The 18,845-nt window shown below is 41.3% G+C and overlaps 1 protein-coding gene and 1 long non-coding RNA gene across 7 annotated transcripts in view; one reads left to right on the forward strand and one right to left on the reverse strand.

The window, feature by feature from the left end:
* The window catches only part of LOC138751513 (transcription factor Sp4-like), a 118,588-nt gene that overhangs the window by 18,226 nt on the left and 81,517 nt on the right, over positions 1-18,845 (forward strand). The window lies entirely within an intron of this gene.
* On the reverse strand, positions 8,908-16,442 carry LOC138751517 (uncharacterized). The gene is made up of 2 exons (XR_011350024.1): positions 15,765-16,442; positions 8,908-11,421 (listed from the first exon to the last, which is right to left on the reverse strand). It is a non-coding gene; the product is annotated as an uncharacterized lncRNA (long non-coding RNA).

Genomic DNA, 18,845 nt, shown 5'->3' on the forward strand with positions numbered 1-18,845 from the left:
GGGATTTCAATATAAAGGTCGATTGAGGAAAACTAGGTTGGTACGGGATCCTAAATGCCTTCAAGGTGGCTTCTTAGAACAGCTCCTTATTTAAGAGACAATATGCTGGCATTAGAGAGGATTCGGAGAAGACTCACAAGAATGATTCATGGAATGAAGGGACTAGCACGAGGAATGTTTGACACCTCTTGGACAGTACTCCTTGGAGTTCAGAAGAGAGAAGCGAGATCCCATAAAAGCATTTCAAATGTTGAAAATCCAGGACAGAGCAGATGTGGCAAAGTTGTTTCCCATGGTTAGAGAGTTTAGGACAAGGGGTCACAACTTAAGAATAGAAGGGTGCCCATAAAAAGCAGATGTGGGGGAATTTCTTTAGCCAGAAAATGGTGAATCTCTGAAATTTGCTACTAAGGGTAGCTGTGGAGGCCAAGTCATTATGTGTATTGAAGGAAGAGATTGATAGGTATTTGAATGGTTAGGGTATCAAAAGTTATGGGGAGAAGATAGTGGAGTGGGGCTGAGTGTGAGAATGGATTGGCTCACAATGGTATTGCAAATGGTCTGGTTCCACTCCTACATCTTATGGTCTCAGAGTTCTAGCATTTGAGTTAGTAGCAACAAACTTTACAAAATTTAGAACTTGAGCACACCCAAGCCAAAGAGAACACAAAGGAATAGAAATTCACCAAGACAAATGGTGACTTAAAAGTTGCTTTTAATTTTCTTTAAACATAAAAACAGGATCATGTTTTAACTTATTACTATTAATTTAACCCCCTTCTAAATCTAAGCACAAGTGTATGTAATGTGTTTAGGAATGTTCTTTGCTTTAATAGTCCAGTTTGTTGAGTATAAGCCCGCCCTCTGCTGGACATCATGATGCCATCATGCCCATTTATATAACCCTATATGTCAGTAGTCATGTTAGTCCAATAGAAGTGAAGGATGAGAAAGCATCACGTCTCCGAGTCTTAATTGTGTGAGTGCAGACACAACACAGTCATTCACTTCTCACTTTTACAAGTTCACCAGTATCAGGCAATTCTTATACTGTGCACAAATTTAAAATTTATCAATTTTCACCAGGCTCTGATGCTTAAAGGTAAATGGTTCCACTCAGGAAGGTTCTAGTTGGTTTCCAAGGGATTTGTTGCTCGTTGGACGCACACGCATACTGATTCCCTCCAATCAGTCATTTCAATGTCTTGCCAAAGAAACTTGCTCCATCATGGGTTTCCAAATGTTAATCTCCTCTTCCAGGTCACCATAGGGTCCTCTTGTTTCCCTTATTTCAGGGGAAACACTCTAGCCAGTACAAGGAGTACATGGGTTTTCTATAAGCTGAACTCACAACTCACAACCCATCTTCAAAATGGGGTTTTAACAAGCCTGTCGTCCTGCCATGTTGGAACCTCCAAAAGCTCTCTCTGTCTCTCTGTCTCTCTGTCTCTCTGTCTCTCTGTCTCTCTGTCTCTCTGTCTCTCTGTGTCTCTGTGTCTCTGTCTCTCTGTCTCTCTGTCTCTCTGTCTCTCTGTCTCTCTGTGTCTCTGTGTCTCTGTGTCTCTCTCTCTCTCTGTGTCTCTCTCTCTCTGTGTGTCTCTGTCTCTCTGTGTGTCTCTGTCTCTCTGTGTCTCTCTCTCTCTGTCTCTCTCTCTCTGTGTCTCTCTCTCTCTGTGTCTCTCTCTCTCTGTGTCTCTCTCTCTCTCTCTGTGTGTCTCTCTCTCTCTGTGTCTCTCTCTCTCTCTCTCTGTGTCTCTCTCTCTCTCTCTGTGTCTCTCTCTCTCTCTCTGTGTCTCTCTCTCTCTCTCTGTGTCTCTCTCTCTCTCTGTGTCTCTCTCTCTCTGTGTCTCTCTCTCTCTGTGTCTCTCTCTCTCTGTGTCTCTCTCTCTCTGTGTCTCTCTCTCTCTGTGTCTCTCTCTCTCTGTGTCTCTCTCTCTCTGTGTCTCTCTCTCTCTGTGTCTCTCTCTCTCTGTGTCTCTCTCTCTCTGTGTCTCTCTCTCTCTGTGTCTCTCTCTCTCTGTGTCTCTCTCTCTGTGTCTCTCTCTCTCTGTGACTCTCTCTCTCTGTGTCTCTCTCTCTCTGTGTCTCTCTCTCTCTGTGTCTCTCTCTCTCTGTGTCTCTCTCTCTCTGTGTCTCTCTCTGTGTCTCTCTCTCTCTCTGTCTCTCTCTCTCTCTGTCTCTCTCTCTCTCTGTCTCTGTCTCTCTCTCTCTCTGTCTCTCTCTCTCTCTGTCTCTCTCTCTCTGTCCCCCCCCACCTTCCCTCCCCCCCTTCCCACCCCCCTCCAAACGCATTAAACGTTCAATATATACAATACAATAAAACCATTAAACAATGTCATCACATAATGAAAATAAACAACAAAATTGTGTTATCTACTTTTACACACTGGATCAGGTCATTTTGTCTTATCATTTCTTCATTTTAGGGGGTGGAAGTCCGAGGCAAGCCCTCTCTGTTGTGTTTCATGTACAGTTCCTAAATTTGTTCAAATAATGTGACTTTATTTTTTAAATTATATGTTATTTTTTTCCAATGGAATACATTTATTCATTTCCATGTACCATTGCTGTACTCTCAGGCTCTCTTCTGATTTCCAAGTTCACATTATACATTTTTTGCTACAGCTAAGTCTATCATAATAAATCTTTTTTGTGCTTCATCCAGTTTGAGGCCTAATTCTTTACTACTTATATTATTTTGAAGAAAGATCTCTGGATTTTTTGGTATGTTGCTTTTTGCGATTTTATTTAATACCTGATTTAGATCTTCCCAAAACATTTTCACTTTCTCACATGCCCAAATTGCATGTACTGTTGTTCCCATTTCCTTCTTACAGCGAAAACCTCTATCTGATAATGTTGGATCCCATTTATTTAACTTTTGGGGCATGATATATAACCTGTGTAACCAATTATATTGTATCATGCGTAACCTCGTGTTTATTATATTCTTCACAGTTCCAGAGCATAACTTTTCCCATATTTCATTTTTTATCTTTATGTTTAAATCTTTTTCCCACTTTTGTTTGGGTTTCTAGCTTATTTCATCATTTTCATTCTCTTGCAGTTTGATGTACATGTTTGTTATAAATCTTTTTTATTATCGTTGTTTCTGTAATCACATATTCAAAGCTGCTTCCTTTTGGTAATTTCAGTCTGCTTCCCAATTAGTCCTTTTAAGTAAGCTTTCAGTTGATGGTATGCAAACATTGTACCATGAGTTATTCCATATTTGTACTTCATCTATTCAAATGTTAACAAATTATTTCCCAAAAAACAATTTTCTATTCTTTTAATGCCTTTTCTCTCCCATTCTCTAAAGGAAAGGTTATCTGTTGTGAAAGGGATTAGTTGATTTTGCGTCAATAATAATTTTGGTAGTGGGTAATTTGTTTTTTTTTCCTTTCTACATGAATCTTCTTCCATATGTTGAGTAAATTATGCAGTACTGGTGAACTTTTATATTACACCAGTTTTACATCCCACTTGTGAAGTATATGTTCTGGTACCTTCTCCCCTATTTTATCGAACTCTATCTTGTTCCAATCTGGTTTTTCCCTTCTGATAAAAATCTGATAGATACCTAATTGTGCTGCTCTATAATAATTTTTAAAGTTTGGTAGCTGCAAACCACCTTGTTTGTACCATTCTATTAATTTATCTAGCGCTATCCTCAGTTTCCCCACTTTCCATAAGAATTTCCTTATTATTCTCTTTAGTCATTGAAGAATTTCTCTGTTAAGGGAATTGGTAACAATTGAAATAGGTATTGTATCCTTGGGAAAGCATTCATTTTAATGCAATTCACCCTCCCTATCAACGTTAGTGGTAATTCTTTCCAATGTTCTAAGTCATCCTATAATTTCTTCAGTAATGGCTGATAATTTAATTTGTATATGTGGCCTAAATTATTATCTAATCTAATACCTCGGTATCGGATTGCTTGTGTTTGCATTTAAATGGTGATTCTTTTCTAAACTTGGTGTAATATGCATTATTCATTGGCATCACTTCACTTTTATTTACATTGTTCTTGTACCCCAATATTTCTTCATATTCCTTCAATTTCTTATGTAGTTCGTTTATTGATATTTCTGGTTCTGTTAAGTATACTATGATGTCATCTGAAAATAAACTGATTTATACTCCTCCTTTATTTTTATCACTTTTATTTTCTGTTCTTATCAGTTCTGCCAATGGTTCTATTGCTAAAGTGAATAGTGAGGGAGATAGTGGACATCCCTGCTGCCTAGTTGACCTACTTAATTTAAATTGGTTCGATACATATCCATTTACTGTCACCTTCGCCATTGGTCCCTTAAATAATGCTTTAATCCAATTAATATATTTTTCTGGTAGGTTGAACCTCTGTAATACTTGGAATAAATAATTCCATTCTACCCTGTCAAAGGCTTTTTTCTGCATCTAAAGCAACAGTCACTGTTGGTATCTTATTTCCTTGAACTGCAAGGATTAAATTAATGAACTTACGGACATTATCTGCTGTTCATCTTTTCTTAATAAATCCAGTTTGATCTTGTTTTACTATTTTTTGGTACACAGTCGGCCAATCTGTTTGCTAATAGTTTTGCTATTATCTTATAATCTGAATTAAGTAGAGATATTGGTCTATATGATGCTGGTATTAGTGGATCCTTCCCTGTCTTTGGTATTACTGTAATTATTGCCGTTTTACATGAATTTGGCAAGTTTTGTGTTACTTCTGTCTGGTTCATTACTTCCAGGAGAGGAGGAATTAATAATTCTTTAAATGTTTAATAGAATTCTATTGAGAGTCCATCTTCTCCGGGTGTTTTATTGTTCGGCAGCTTTTTTAATATATCCTGTATTTCCTCTATTTCAAATGGCTTTATCAATTTGTTTTGCTCCTCTTCTTGCAATTTCGATAGTTCAATTTTAGCTAAAAACTCATCTGTTTTGTCTTCTTTCCCCTCGTTCTCAGTTCTGTATAATTGTTCATAGAATTCCTTAAAGTTTTCATTAATCTCTGTTGAGTTGTATGTAATTTGTTTGTCCTTTTTCTTTAATGCCAATAAAGTTATTTTAGCTTGTTCTGTTTTATGTTGCCAGGCTAATATTTTGTGTGTTTTTTTTTCTCCTAACTTGTAATACTTCTGCTTTATTTTCATTATGTTCTTCTCCACTTTATACGTTTGTAATGTTTCATATTTTATTTTTTTGTCCGCCAATTCTCTTTTTGTTGTATCTTCCCTTGTTGCTGGTTCTTTTTCTGTACTTACTATTTTCCTTTCCAACTGTTCTATTTCCCGATTGTAGTCCTTTTTCATCTTAGTTACATAACTTAATTATCTGCCCTCTGATGAAGGCTTTCATTGCATCCCATAATATAAATTTGTCTTTCACTAATTCCGTATTTATTTCAAAGTACATTTTAATTTTGCGTTCAATAAATGCTCTAAATTCCTGCCTAAGTAGCATGGAGTTTAATCTCCATCTATATGTTCTTGGTGGGATGTCCTCCAGTTCTATTGCTAATAACAGGGGTGAATGATCAGATAGCAATCTAGCTTTATATTCCATTTTCCTAACTCTCCCTTGAATATGGGCTGACAACAGGAACATGTCAATCCTTGAGTATGTTTTATGTTTACTCGAATAATATGAGTATTCCTTCTCCCTTGGGTGCTGCCTCCTCCATATATCCATAAGTTGCATTTCCTGCATTGATTTAACCATAAATTTGGCCACTTTATTCTTTTTGCTAGTCTTTTGTCCAGTTTTATCCAACTTTGGGTCCAAATTAAGGTTAAAATCCCCTCCTATCAATATATTCCCCTGCCTATCTACAATCTTCAAAAAAATATCTTTCATAAATTTTTGATCCTCTTCATTAGGTGCATTTATATTGACCAAATTCCAGAATTCTGAATATATCTGACACTTTATCATTTACATACCTCCCTGCTTTATCTATTAGTTCCTCCTCTATTTTGATTGGTGCATTTGTATTGATTAATATAGCTACACCTCTGGCTTTTGAATTATATGATGCTGCCATTACGTGCCCTACCCAGTCTCTCCTTAATTTATTACGTTCCACTTCAGTTAGATGTGTTTCCTGCACAAATGCTATATCTATTTTTTTTCTTTTTTCAGTAAATTTAATAGCCTCTTCCTTTTAATTTGGTTATGTATTCCATTAATATTTATAGTCATATAGTTCAATATGGCCATCTCATACTCTGTTTACACCTCATTTCCGCTTCCTCACCACCACCTTTCTTTCCCCTTTTCCCCATTTTCATCTCTCAATTTTGCCTATTTGTACTCAATGTATGACAACACTTATAAAACATAAAATACTTCAACAACTCCCACATCTAAAATTCCCTTAACCCAAAGTGTTCCCCCCCCCCTCTGAGTTGCCCTTGTCCCTTGCCGGGCAACCACAACTCCCCTCTCCATTTGGATTGCGAACCTGCTCGTAAGCGTCAACTGATTTCGCAGTGACTGTTATTCTCTCTCACCCAACCCCCTCCAGAAAAAGCTTTTATCTTCACATTTAACAAAGCTCACCCTCTTTTTTTTCCCCCTCCATTTTTTTCTCCCTCTTTCCTTTTCTTTCCCTTCTTTAGTTCTTACTTATACATTATTTTTACATCTTTATATGTAGTTTGTCGTCATTCTTCGTTCTTGTTACATCTCTTCATCTCTCCTTCTGTCCTGCAGGCATTCTGCAAATTCTCGTGCTTTCTCTGGATCTGAAAAAAATCTGTTTTGCTCCCCCGGGATAAATATTTTAAGCACAGCTGGATATCTTAACATAAATTTATAGCCTTTTTTCCATAGTATCTATTTTGCTGTGTTAAACCCCTTCCTCTTCTTTAAGAGTTCAAAACTTATGTCTGAGTTAAAAAAAAATGTTTTTTGACCCTTGTATTACAATGGTTTTTTGTCTTCTCTAATTTTATTCCTTGTCCTCTCCAATATATTATCTCGTCGTGTATCTCAGAAATTCTACTAAAACGGATCTTGGTTTTTCTTGTGACTGTGGTTTCGGGGCTAGTGTTCTGTGTGCCCTTTTTATTTCCATTCCTTCCTGTATTTCTGGCATTCCCAGGACCTTTGGGATCCATTCTTTTATAAGTTCTTTCATATCTTTGCCTTCTTCATCTTCCTTTAGGCCCACTATCTTTATGTTGTTTCGCCTACTATAGTTTTCCATTATATCAATCTTCTAAGCTAACAACTCTTGTGACTCTTTAACATTTTTGTCACTATCTTCCAATTTTCTTCTTAAGTCATTCACTTCCATTTCTACAGCCATTTCTCATTCTTCCACATTTTCTAATCTTTTCCTTATTTCTGTCATGACCAGCTCTATTCTACTCATTTTTTCTTCTGTACTTTTCATTTTTCTTTTAATTTCACTAAATTTGAATATCAACCATTCTTTTAATGCTTTCATTTGTTCTTGAAAATGTTTTTTATATCTATATACTGTCCTTTGATTCCTCTGTGCAGAGCTTGGTCGTCTTCTTCTGTGCTGCACCTGTGTTTGTGTCTTCTACTTCTTTTTCTTGTGTCGGTGTCTCTTCTGACTTTCTTGTTGAGCTGCTTGTCTCAGTTTGCTGGGTGTTTTTTTGCATAGCTTCTTGCTGTTGGTCCTCTTCTTCTGGGCTAGTTATCTGTTGGGCTTCCTGTTGCTGTTTTTCTTTCCTATCACTCCCTTTCCTGTTGCTTTCCTCTTCTTCCAGCTGAGAGCCCCGCTGTCGGGCATCCCTCAGCTGGTCGCGCTGTATAACTTCACTCCTCAGCTGGGCCCTCTCCTGTCGGTGTTTTCTTTTTCCTTGGTGTGCGCAGTTGCGCACTTCTGTTTGGCTCAGAGAGCCATTTTTGCAGTCCCGCGGTCAGGAGGTCGTGACTCTGTGGGGTCGCCACTAACCTTGGGGAGCGGGCTCCTCTCTCCATGGCGGCTCCCTGTCTCTTTATGCAGGTAAGGCCTTCTCCTTTCTTTTCCAGCGTCTTTTCTTTTTTTCCCATTTTTGCTTTTTCTTTCTTGGGTGCCATTTTCTTTATTTTCTCCACACCTTTATCTTTTATTTGTTGTGTTTTATGTTTCTTGAACTTTGTGTTTTCTTCACTTTATTTCTTCTTTTCTGGAGAGGGCTGGTATTCTCCTACCGGCCACTACTCCATCACGTGACTCCTCCGTGAAATGTGTTGTTGAGAGATTTTTGTTTTTTTTAAACAAAAACTGTACCATGAGCTGAGTGTATTTACATTAGGTGAAATGTGTGAATTCCATAATGGCTATTTCAGTAATGGAAATTCACACAAGTTGTGCATACTCTGTCATTGAATAAGATCATGGCTGATCTGGTTGTGGACTCTGCTGCACCTTCCCGCCTTTTCCTTAATTCCCCGACTCTGCAAAAATCTATTTCTTAACTATATTTAATGAGGCAGCCCAACTGCTTGCTTGGGCAAAAAATTTGCACAGATTCACTCTCTCTAAGAAAAGCAGTTCTTTCTCATCTCTGTCCTCCTTCTACTCCCCTGAATCTTGAGGCTATGTACCTTGGTTCTAGTCTCACCTACCAGTGGAAACAACTTTCCTGACTCTTTTATCTATTTCTTTCATAATTATATGGTTTTGTAAGATTCCCTCTCTGAATTCCAGCAAGTAGATTCCCAGATGACTCCATCTCTCCTCTTAGATTAACCCCCATATGTTGTGCGGGAAGGGAAAAGTGCAGTGGATGCAAATAGCAATGAATCTGGACACCGTTGAATACAGGAAGAATCTTTATTAAAACACGCAAGGGGATTGCAACAGGGATAACACTAACTAATTCTCTCAATCACAAAACACGATATTATCAGTCATACTGTGTCAGAAATAAAACTTCTCACACATGAGTCTCTTTAAAACTGATGACACGACAAGCTTTATTTACAAGTCTGCAGAGTTGGACTCAACTGGCTTCTCACCAGTTAAGCCCCGATACATACAGTGCATTGATTTTTATACCCTTGTTGTTTGCCCTTCCCCTTCTTATTAATACTGTTTTAATTGGTTAGTATTGCAAAAGCATTCTAAGTACAACTGCATTTTTAATTATCACGTTCGTTACGTACGCTGCGAACTCTACATACACTAAATTCTGTTTCTCACCCTTCTTATCAATCTTTTGTCTCCTGCATGTCTCTCACTATGACCATGAAAAGATATGTTTTAAAAAAAACATATCCAGCTGAACTTTTTGTCCTTGGCTGCTAGTAAGCTCCCTGTCCGTTCTGGCTTCCCTTTTTATGATTAATCATCACATTTTAACTTAAGCCATTTTAACCTAAATTCTCTATCTCTAACAATCCACCCCTTTCTCTCTTTAAAATGTGTGTATTATATATATAAATGGGGATTTTAACTCGGGGAAGAGAAACGTCTCATGATAAATTAATTTCGTGCTGAAGTAAAATTCTAACGGGATCTCCCAGTTCCCCTGGTTGCATAGCCTGTTGGACCATGGAAATCACCAGGCTGCGTAGACAGGGAATAATACAGGGCAAAACAAGTAGGAGGAATAAAATACCTCCGATGACCCACAATAAGGTACGCCACCAGGTTCCTCCAAACCATTTGTCCATCCAATTTAATTTTGCAAAAGGATGCCAGGTTTGAACCGGTACATGGGGCAAAGTACGAATATTATCAGCGATTTTTCGAATGGCTTGGCCATTATCATCAATCTGTAAGCAGCAGTTAGTCAAATTAAGCTTTCCACATACACCTCCTTCTGTGGCTAGAAGATAGTCTAGGGCCAGACGGTTCTGATATATAGCAGAGCGCATTTGACCTTGCTGGGATGCAAGTAATTGCAGGGCTAGAGCTGTTTGATTTGTAACAATTTCAAGGACTGCTTGCAAGCGAATAATGCGATTTAACATATAAATAGGAGTACGATAACCCCAGGATCCATCTTAAGCCCATGTAGCGGGACCATAATATTGAATTGTGCGTTTTGGAGGCCAATCATCTCCCCATTGTCCCAAATGTACCGTGCTAGAGCGGGGCTGATGGTGTAATGTATCAAAAATCTTCACTCCTAATTTATGACCGTGATCGTGGGGTAGGAGGAAAAATTCTGTGCGGATTATTCCTAGGAAACAAGTTCCACTCCACTGTAAGGGGAGACAAGTATAAGCTTTATTACCACATACCCAGAATAATCCATTTGGGGATACTCCATATCCCCGTTCCCAAACTCTTAAGAATGGGGTTTGATTGGTATGGTCCTGTGATGGTGGAACTGGTACAATTCCAAAGCTGAATTAGTTTTAAAAACAGTGGATAAGAACCAAGTCAGGGGTTTAGGAAACCAAATGAAATTACCAGGCGAAATGCAAATCCATACAGCCTTGCAGGGACTTTTTCCTACTGGGTATTTGCCGGTTCGTGAGAGACAATAAAAACCAGAGGGGACGTAAGAGATAGAGACCAAGTTTCTCTTGATCTCGTTCGGTTAGTTGTCCAAATTCGGGAAATCATGGTCAATGAATTGAGGGACTCCTCCCACCAAGGCCATTGCTCTGACATCCGTGGACCCCCGCAGACCCAACAATTGGTTACATTAAAAGTTCCTGCAATTCTAGTTGCAAGATCAACAAAAAGGTTATCTCCCCCAACTGCGTGACCGAAACTTTCATGGTTATTTGGATGGACTCGAACTAAGTCCGGCTGTCTTAAAGGGGCAGGCACTTTTGAGTGTGGAGTGGAATCTCTTATTGGAACAGTACGCTGGTGTATGCAAAACCAGAGTCCATCAGGGCATGGTGGGCCTGAGTCACCCTTCCAACCGTTAAGAGGGAAAGGAGTGGTATTAGGAATCTGTATATAATGACCCATATTATTTCCTTCTTTTTCCACACAAGGGGTATATGGATGTTGGGTGGTATTTTCTGCCCAGCATTTCTCAGGAACTGAGGTATGGGAAATAAAATTACCCTCCTTTCTTCCCCAAGTGCGGTCCTGAAACAGGACCACTGTGTCTCTGCATTTCTTACATTTCACACCTGATAAAGACATAGGCAAACTAAGAAAAATCAAAGAACATAACAATAACATTGTGAATCAAGTCTTTCTGCAAAATCGCAAGGTAAGAGGTTTTTCTCCAGGAACACAAGTCCAATCTGAGTTCGTATCAGGGTCCTGAGGCGCCTCTACAGGTCCCTTAAATCTGGATGCGTGTGTCCACCCCTTCTCTCTTGTTCGTGCTGCAGCCTCTGTAGTTAAGAGAACTTGGTATGGACCTTCCCACTGGGGCTGGAGTTTTTCAGTTTTCCAGGTCTTGATGAGAATCCAGTCTCCTGGTTCCACTTTGTGTAAAGAAAAGTCTAGAGGCGGTGTTTGTGCCAATAGTCCTCTCTTTCGTAAATCTGTAAGAGAGCGTGACAGTGCCTGTAAATAGTTCCTAACAAATATATCCCCTTCCCCCAAGGTGGGACACCCCTCAACTGTACTCCAGAAGGGAAGCCCAAACATCATTTCATAAGGGGACAACCCTACATCTTTTCGTGGGGCAGTACGAATTCTCAATAAAGCCAGGGGCAGACACTTTATCCAAGGCATTTTAGTTTCCACCATTAATTTTGTCAATTGCATTTTTAGGGTTCCATTCATACGTTCAACCCTCCCTGAGCTTTGTGGATGCCAAGGGGTATGCAATTTCCAAGAGACCTGTAATGCATTACAAATCAATTGCTGGATTTTTGAACAAAAATGTGGACCCCTGTCTGAGTCTATAGAATCCATTATACCATATCTGGGGATTATCTGCTCTAGGAGGAGGCGAGCTACTGTAGAGGCTGTAGCATTTACTGTTGGGAAGGCTTCCACCCATTGGGTAAAGTGATCTATTACCACCAACAGATACTTCCATCTTTGGACTTGAGGTAACTCTGTGAAGTCGATCTGGATACTTTGAAAAGGGCGTATGGCTAATGGTTGACCTCCCATGGTCCCTGTCCTCATTATCTTCTTATTAATTTTTGTGCATAGGTGACAGTTCTGCACCTCCTGTTGGGCCAAGGTGTAGATTCCCTTACACACATATTCTCAAAGCACTGTGTCACATAAGGCTTGGGTGCCCCAGTGGGTCTGATGATGCAGGTGTTTTAAAATATTGCGAGTTATTTCTTTATTTAGAACCATTCTTCCATCTGGTGTCTTCCATGTTCCATCAGGCAGCTGGCTTGCGCCATGTCCTTTTCTTCCTTAGCAGTGAAAATGGGAGCCTTCTTTATGCCTTGTCTTATTGGGATTAAGGTCAGCAAACGGACTTCTTGTTGCATTGCTGCCCTTTTGGCTTCTTCATCAGCCAGTCTGTTTCCAATTGCTGTCGGGGTATCTCCCCTCTGATGGCCTGGTATGTAGACCACTGCTATTTCCTGGGGTAATGTCAAGGATTCTAAAGTCAGAGTAATCATCTGTTCGTGTGCCAATTCCTTTCCTCTTGATGTAATTAGACCACGCTCCTTCCAGATCTTACCAAAGGTATGCACTACCCCGTATGCGTATTTGGAATCAGTGTAAATCGTTCCAGTTTTCTCTGCCAGTATTCTGAGGGCTCTCTGCAAGGCATATAGTTCACAGGACTGTGCTGACCAGCTTCCGGGTAGTCTCGTGGATTCTACTAAGCCAGGGATTGTGGGTCCTACAGTAACCTAAGAGTCCCAGGAATTGTCTTATTTCCTTCTTATTACGGGGTAACGGCATTCTAGTGATTCCCGCAATCCGTTCAGGGGTAATCCGTTTCTGTCCTTTACTTATCTGGTGTCCCAGATATACCACAGTTCTCTCAACGAACTGTAACTTGTTCCTGGACACCCGTAGACCCTTTTTCCCCAGATAATTCAAGAGTCTAATTGTATCTCCCCTCATTTCTTGTTCCTTGGGTCCTGATAATAGTAAATCGTCCACATACTGCATTAGTTGGGAATCATCAGATTGTGGATAGTCCGCCAGGATTTGTTCTAGCATTTGTCCAAACAGGTTCGGAGATTCAGTGAACCCTTGGGGCAATACAGTCCACCGAAGCTGTCTCCGTCTACCTGTCCATGGATTTTCCCATTCAAACGCGAACATATCTCTACTTTCCTCTTCTAATGGACACGTCCAGAAGGCATCCTTCAAGTCGATAACACTAAACCACTCATGGTCTGGGGGAATCCGACTCATAATAGTATAGGGATTAGGCACCACTGGGTGGCGGGTCTGAACAATAGCATTCAAACTTCTTAGATCCTGAACTAGGCGATAGGATCCATCTGACTTTTTCACTGGGAGTATAGGGGTGTTATAAGGTGACATGCATTCTTCTAATAGTCCGTCTCATATTAGAGTCTCAATTACCGGCTGTAGCCCTTTGCTCCCTTCCAAAGAAATAGGATACTGACGTTTCCTTACCGGCTGATGACCTGGTATTAATGTGACATGTAAAGGTGGGATGTCCAGACCTCCTCGATTTCCCTCCTTATACCAGACTCTCTCATCAATCTGCCGTTCATCCTCTTCCTTTAGAGCACAGAGGTGGACTCGCACTTCTCCGTCCACAGGGAGAGCACCCAAACCTAGGAGAGCCTGTAAGTCCCTTCCTAGGAGGTTAAATCCAGCCGACGGTAACAACAAGAGGTCTTGTACCCCTTCTCTCTCTTCCAGTTTCACTGTTACTTGGGGAATTATTGATACCATTCTGGGAGCCCCTTCTATCCCAGAAATTTTTAAATTACTTTTTACAGGTTCAGTCCCGATTGGCACAGTTATTACACTACTTCGTTCCGCTCCTGTGTCCACCATAAACACCACCTCTTCTCCCTTGGGACCAATTTTTAGTTTTACCAGGGGTTCCCTCTTATACTTGGTCCCCAACATTTGGAACCCCTGACCCCCCTAATCTTCTTCCATAAGTTCGAGGGCACGCAATTCCCTCTTGTATCGGGGGCATTCCCTCTTAAAGTGTCCTTCCTCATTGCAGTAATAGCACTTAACGAACCTCCGGGGTCTTCCCTCTCTTGGATATCTTGGATTGTTTAGAGGAAGGTTTTGTTTTCTTTCCCCTCTGGATTCGGCATTCATCTGTCGGATAGTCCATAACCTTTGTCGCCCTCTTTTGATCTTCTTCTTCTCTCTGCACATATACTTTTTGCGCCTTTTTTAACAGGTCGCTTAGGGGTTTTTCGCTCCAGTCCTCCTCCTTTTCTAGTTTCTTTCTAATGTCCTGCCATGATTTGGAAACAAATTCAATTCGAATAAGCTGTTCACCCATTGGTGTACTAGGGTCCACGCCCGCATACTGTTGGACATTCTTTCTCACCCTCTCCAAGAAATCAGTAGGGGACTCGTCTTTCCCCTGGTGGTTCCCAAATGCCTTGGTGAAATTGTGACCCTTTGGCACAGCCTCCCGTATCCCTTTAATTGTCCACTCTCTATATTGTCTCATACTTGCCAATCCCTCGGGTGTTCGTTTGTCCCACCTGGGTTCATTTAAGGGATATTTTTGTTCATGGGGTCTGGGGTCCCCAGGTTGTTCATATTCCCACATGAGGAGGGCAGCCCGTCGAATCATCTGCCTCTCCTGGGGTGAGAATAATGTTCCCATTATTGCCTGCATCTCTTCCCATGTATATGTGTTTGGTCCCAGGAATTGGTCGAGCTGTTCGGCCAGTCCTATAGGATCTTCCAATAACTTTTTCATTTCTTTCTTAAATCCCCGCACCTCTGTACTAGTTAGGGGAACATTCACATATCCCGTTCCCCCTCCCGATCCTCCCATAGGAACTTCCCTCAGGGGATTTAGGCTTACTGAAAACTTTGATGGTCCTGGACCAGTCTGGGATCTTGTCCAGGGTCGGTTTACCGGTGGAAGTTTAGGGTCCGACTCCCTTAATTCATTCTTTTTTTCCCGGCCCCTTTTGGGGCAATCAGATTCATCACCTTTCCCCTCCGGTAATGAGCTTTCCTCGGGCGCAGTAGGCACCGGGGGAATATAAGGAGGGGGAAGGTTGTCCAGAGGTTCCCACTTCTTTTCTCCCGCTACCCTCAATTTAAAACATTTTGTTAAGGATCCTGGCCAGGGAACCCAACAAAATGCATATGCTGACTCTTCTTGATTCACCTTTGGTCTCGAATTTACATATATGTTTAATGCTTGTCTAACCCAATCCTCATCAGATCCAAATTTCGGCCACCAGACCGAGGAACCTTTAATAGGTTGTTTCGACCAAAGGAGACAATATTGAACCATCTTTTTCTTGTTTTTGTCTCGATATCTTTTACTATCCCAATTTTCAAACATTCTCCCCAAAGGGCTGTCAAGGGGAACTCCCAGGAATTGTCCTGAATTTTCAGACGAGCCCTTAGATTTTGATCCTCCCATTTTCCCACCTAGATCCGTTTATCGTTGCTGAGGACCCTCTCGTTCTGGACCCTACTCCCTTCTTCTCAGACGCCTCGTCGGAGGTACTGTCCCTCCTTCGGTTACCGCTGAGGTTTCCCTGGGGTCGACCCCTCTCTTCTCGGCACTTCGTCGGAGGTGCTGTCCCTCCTTCGGTTACCGCCGAGGTTTCCCTGGGGTCTATCCTAGAGTCCCACGACAGGGTCCTCACGCCACGACAAAAGCTCTATACCTGATCTATTACGTTAGGTTTTTTTTATCCAAACAGGTGTATCCCGTTACACCTGTTACCCAATCCCCACACCACAATCGTAAGTCGTCACTTACCGGTGTCTTCTCGGGGATTGAAACGTCACCCTTCTCCTCTCCGTCTTGTCGTGTCACCTTGTCCGGATACCACTCGCTCAAGCCGCCCAAAGCGACGAGCAAGGGACTAGGAGCCGCTGAACTCAGCGGGGTGCACCACCTCCGATGTCCCTCTTCTCGCCTCCCCTCACGGCCGGAGTGTAGATCCCGGACGAGCCCCCATTTGTCAGAAATAAAACTTCTCACACATGAGTCTCTTTAAAACTGATGACACGACAAGCTTTATTTACAAGTCTGCAGAGTTGGACTCAACTGGCTTCTCACCAGTTAAGCCCCGATACATACAGTGCATTGATTTTTATACCCTTGTTGTTTGCCCTTCCCCTTCTTATTAATACTGTTTTAATTGGTTAGTATTGCAAAAGCATTCTAAGTACAACTGCATTTTTAATTATCACGTTCGTTACGTACGCTGCGAACTCTACATACACTAAATTCTGTTTCTCACCCTTCTTATCAATCTTTTGTCTCCTGCATGTCTCTCACTATGACCATGAAAAGATATGTTTAAAAAAAAACATATCCAGCTGAACTTTTTGTCCTTGGCTGCTAGTAAGCTCCCTGTCCGTTCTGGCTTCCCTTTTTATGATTAATCATCACATTTTAACTTAAGCCATTTTAACCTAAATTCTCTATCTCTAACATACTGGATGTAATACTACTGATACTAGCAAATACTTACACTAATACAAATTCAGTATAATCCAGTCACATCAGACTTGATGTTAGCGATACCAGTAACTTGTACAGATTTACAAGCACAGTACAACCCAGTCACATTGGACTTAACGCTACCCATACTAGCATCTGTGTACAGACTCTTAACAACCAAGGATTACATTACACTGTTCCTTGTCTAACATAGGCATGGCTCCAATGCTATCTAACAGTCCTGATCCCTGTGTAGTGCACACCTTACCAACTACTCCTCCAGCATTGTCCACAGTTTGCAACCTGGAGTGGAGCTAGGTTCATCTCAGGGCCAAAGAGCAAGAGCTACTGCACGTGGTGGAATTATTGTACAGTAAGATAAAGCTAATCATTAAGTGTTTAAAGGGGCCAGTGGTTGGGTGTACACTAATGAGTGGGCAGAGTCCAACCTTGTTTGGAAGGTGATGTGACTTCTGACTAATTTTTCAATGGAGAGGTCACACGTGATCCTCCACAATCCACATTCCCTTCAGGTTCCAGATGGAGAGGTCACATGACCCTTCACAAATCCAGCTGGTGAGCCTTCTTTTTGCCGTTCCAAAGCCAGTATATCTTTTCTCGCATAGGTGACCAGAACCACACACAGTACTCAGGTTTCAGAGATTTGTTATTAGAATACAAACATGACATCACATACAACTCTGAGATTCCTTTTTCCTGCGTATGTGCTGGGTGGTGTAAGTCTTTGGTGATTGCTGCTGTTCTCCGATGGCAACATTCCCTATAGATATACTCAATAGAGGGGAGGGTTTTTCCTGTGATGTCCTGGGCTGCATCCACTACCTTTTGGAGGGCTTTATGCTTAGGGGTATTGATGTTCCCATACTAGACCATGATGCAGCCAGTCAGCACAGTTTCCACAACACCTCTGCAGAAATTTCCCAGTGTTGCCTCACCAGAATCCTATGCAATTACAGCAGAACCCCCTCCCTCTTAAATTCAATCCAATGATGCCTTCTTGATTACCTGTTGCACCTGCAGATTAACTTTTTGAGATTCATGCCCAAACACTCCCAAACCCTCTCCACAGCATCATGCAGCAATCCTTCATCACTTAAATAATAATGTTATCTACTTGTTTTCTTCCAAAGTAAATGACCTTGCATTTACCAACATTGAACACCATCTGACAGGCCCTTGTCCACTCACATCGCTATCTCTCTGCATGCTCTGCACAAATTTCCCTTTCATTTATTGTCATCAGAAACTTGAATATGTTGCACTCAGTCCCCTCTTCCAAATTGTTATGTACAGTATATCATGAATAGTTGCTGGCCCAGCACTGATCCTGCAGCACTCTGTTCACCACTGATTGCCAACCAGAGAAAAGCACTCATTTATCCCAACTCTGTTTTCAATTGATTAACCAGTCCTATTATTCATGCAAATACATTATCTTCAGCTCCATGCATCATCTTATGGATATTCTTTATGCAGCACTTAATTAAACACCTTCTGGAAATCCAAATACACTTAATTGCCTGTTCCCCTCTAATCATTGTGCTTGTTTTATCCTCAAAGAACTCCAGTAACATTGTCAAACATGACCACCCCTTCCTGAATGCCTGCTGCATCTGCCTGATGGAACTATTCCCACCCAGATATCACGCTATTTCTTCCTTAATAGTTTCAAACATTTACCCAACTACAGGTAGTGCATTAACTGAACTATAGTATATAGAACTATTTGCTTCCATCGCTTTTAAAGTAGTGGCGTGACATTCTCTGCCTTCTCATCTGCCAAGACTTGTCTACGTACTTTTGGTAAGTTATCAGTGCACCAGAGCCACGACTGCAGGTTTGACAGTGATGCTGGGGTTTGTGCAGACAGAATGGAGGCAGTGTGCTCTGAGGGAGTAAGAATTGGAACAGGTGAGTAGAGTGGTGAAGATGAGACTGTTGATGTCTTGGCATTTGGAACTGAAAAGATCCAGAGCGGGCAGAAGACCAGAACACTGTATCCAAGAGGAGAAGGAAGGCTCAAGTCAGGAGAAGGGCTCTTCGGTGAAGATGTTGAAAAATTGGACTTTGGGACAGCAGAAGATTTTGGCATTATGGCATGCTTGGAACTAGTTGAGGTGTGGGTGAAGTGGGGGACAAAGATATGGACCGAGTGTTCCATCTCCATGAGGTGAAGATCAAAGAGGATAGTGAAGACTCTGCAGGAGTTAGAAGAGGATTAGTGGTGGAGGGGGAAACAGAGAGGGGTAGTTGAGGGTTAGGAAGGCTGGTGGGGGGTTGAGGAGGTCAAGTTGTATCTTGTGGATTCATCAACATCCATTCAAATACCACTATTGTTGAATTTAAAGTGTATACAGTGAGAGCCTGTGG

This window comes from Narcine bancroftii, chromosome 1, assembly GCF_036971445.1.
Source record: "Narcine bancroftii isolate sNarBan1 chromosome 1, sNarBan1.hap1, whole genome shotgun sequence".
Taxonomy (NCBI): Eukaryota; Metazoa; Chordata; class Chondrichthyes; order Torpediniformes; family Narcinidae; genus Narcine; species Narcine bancroftii.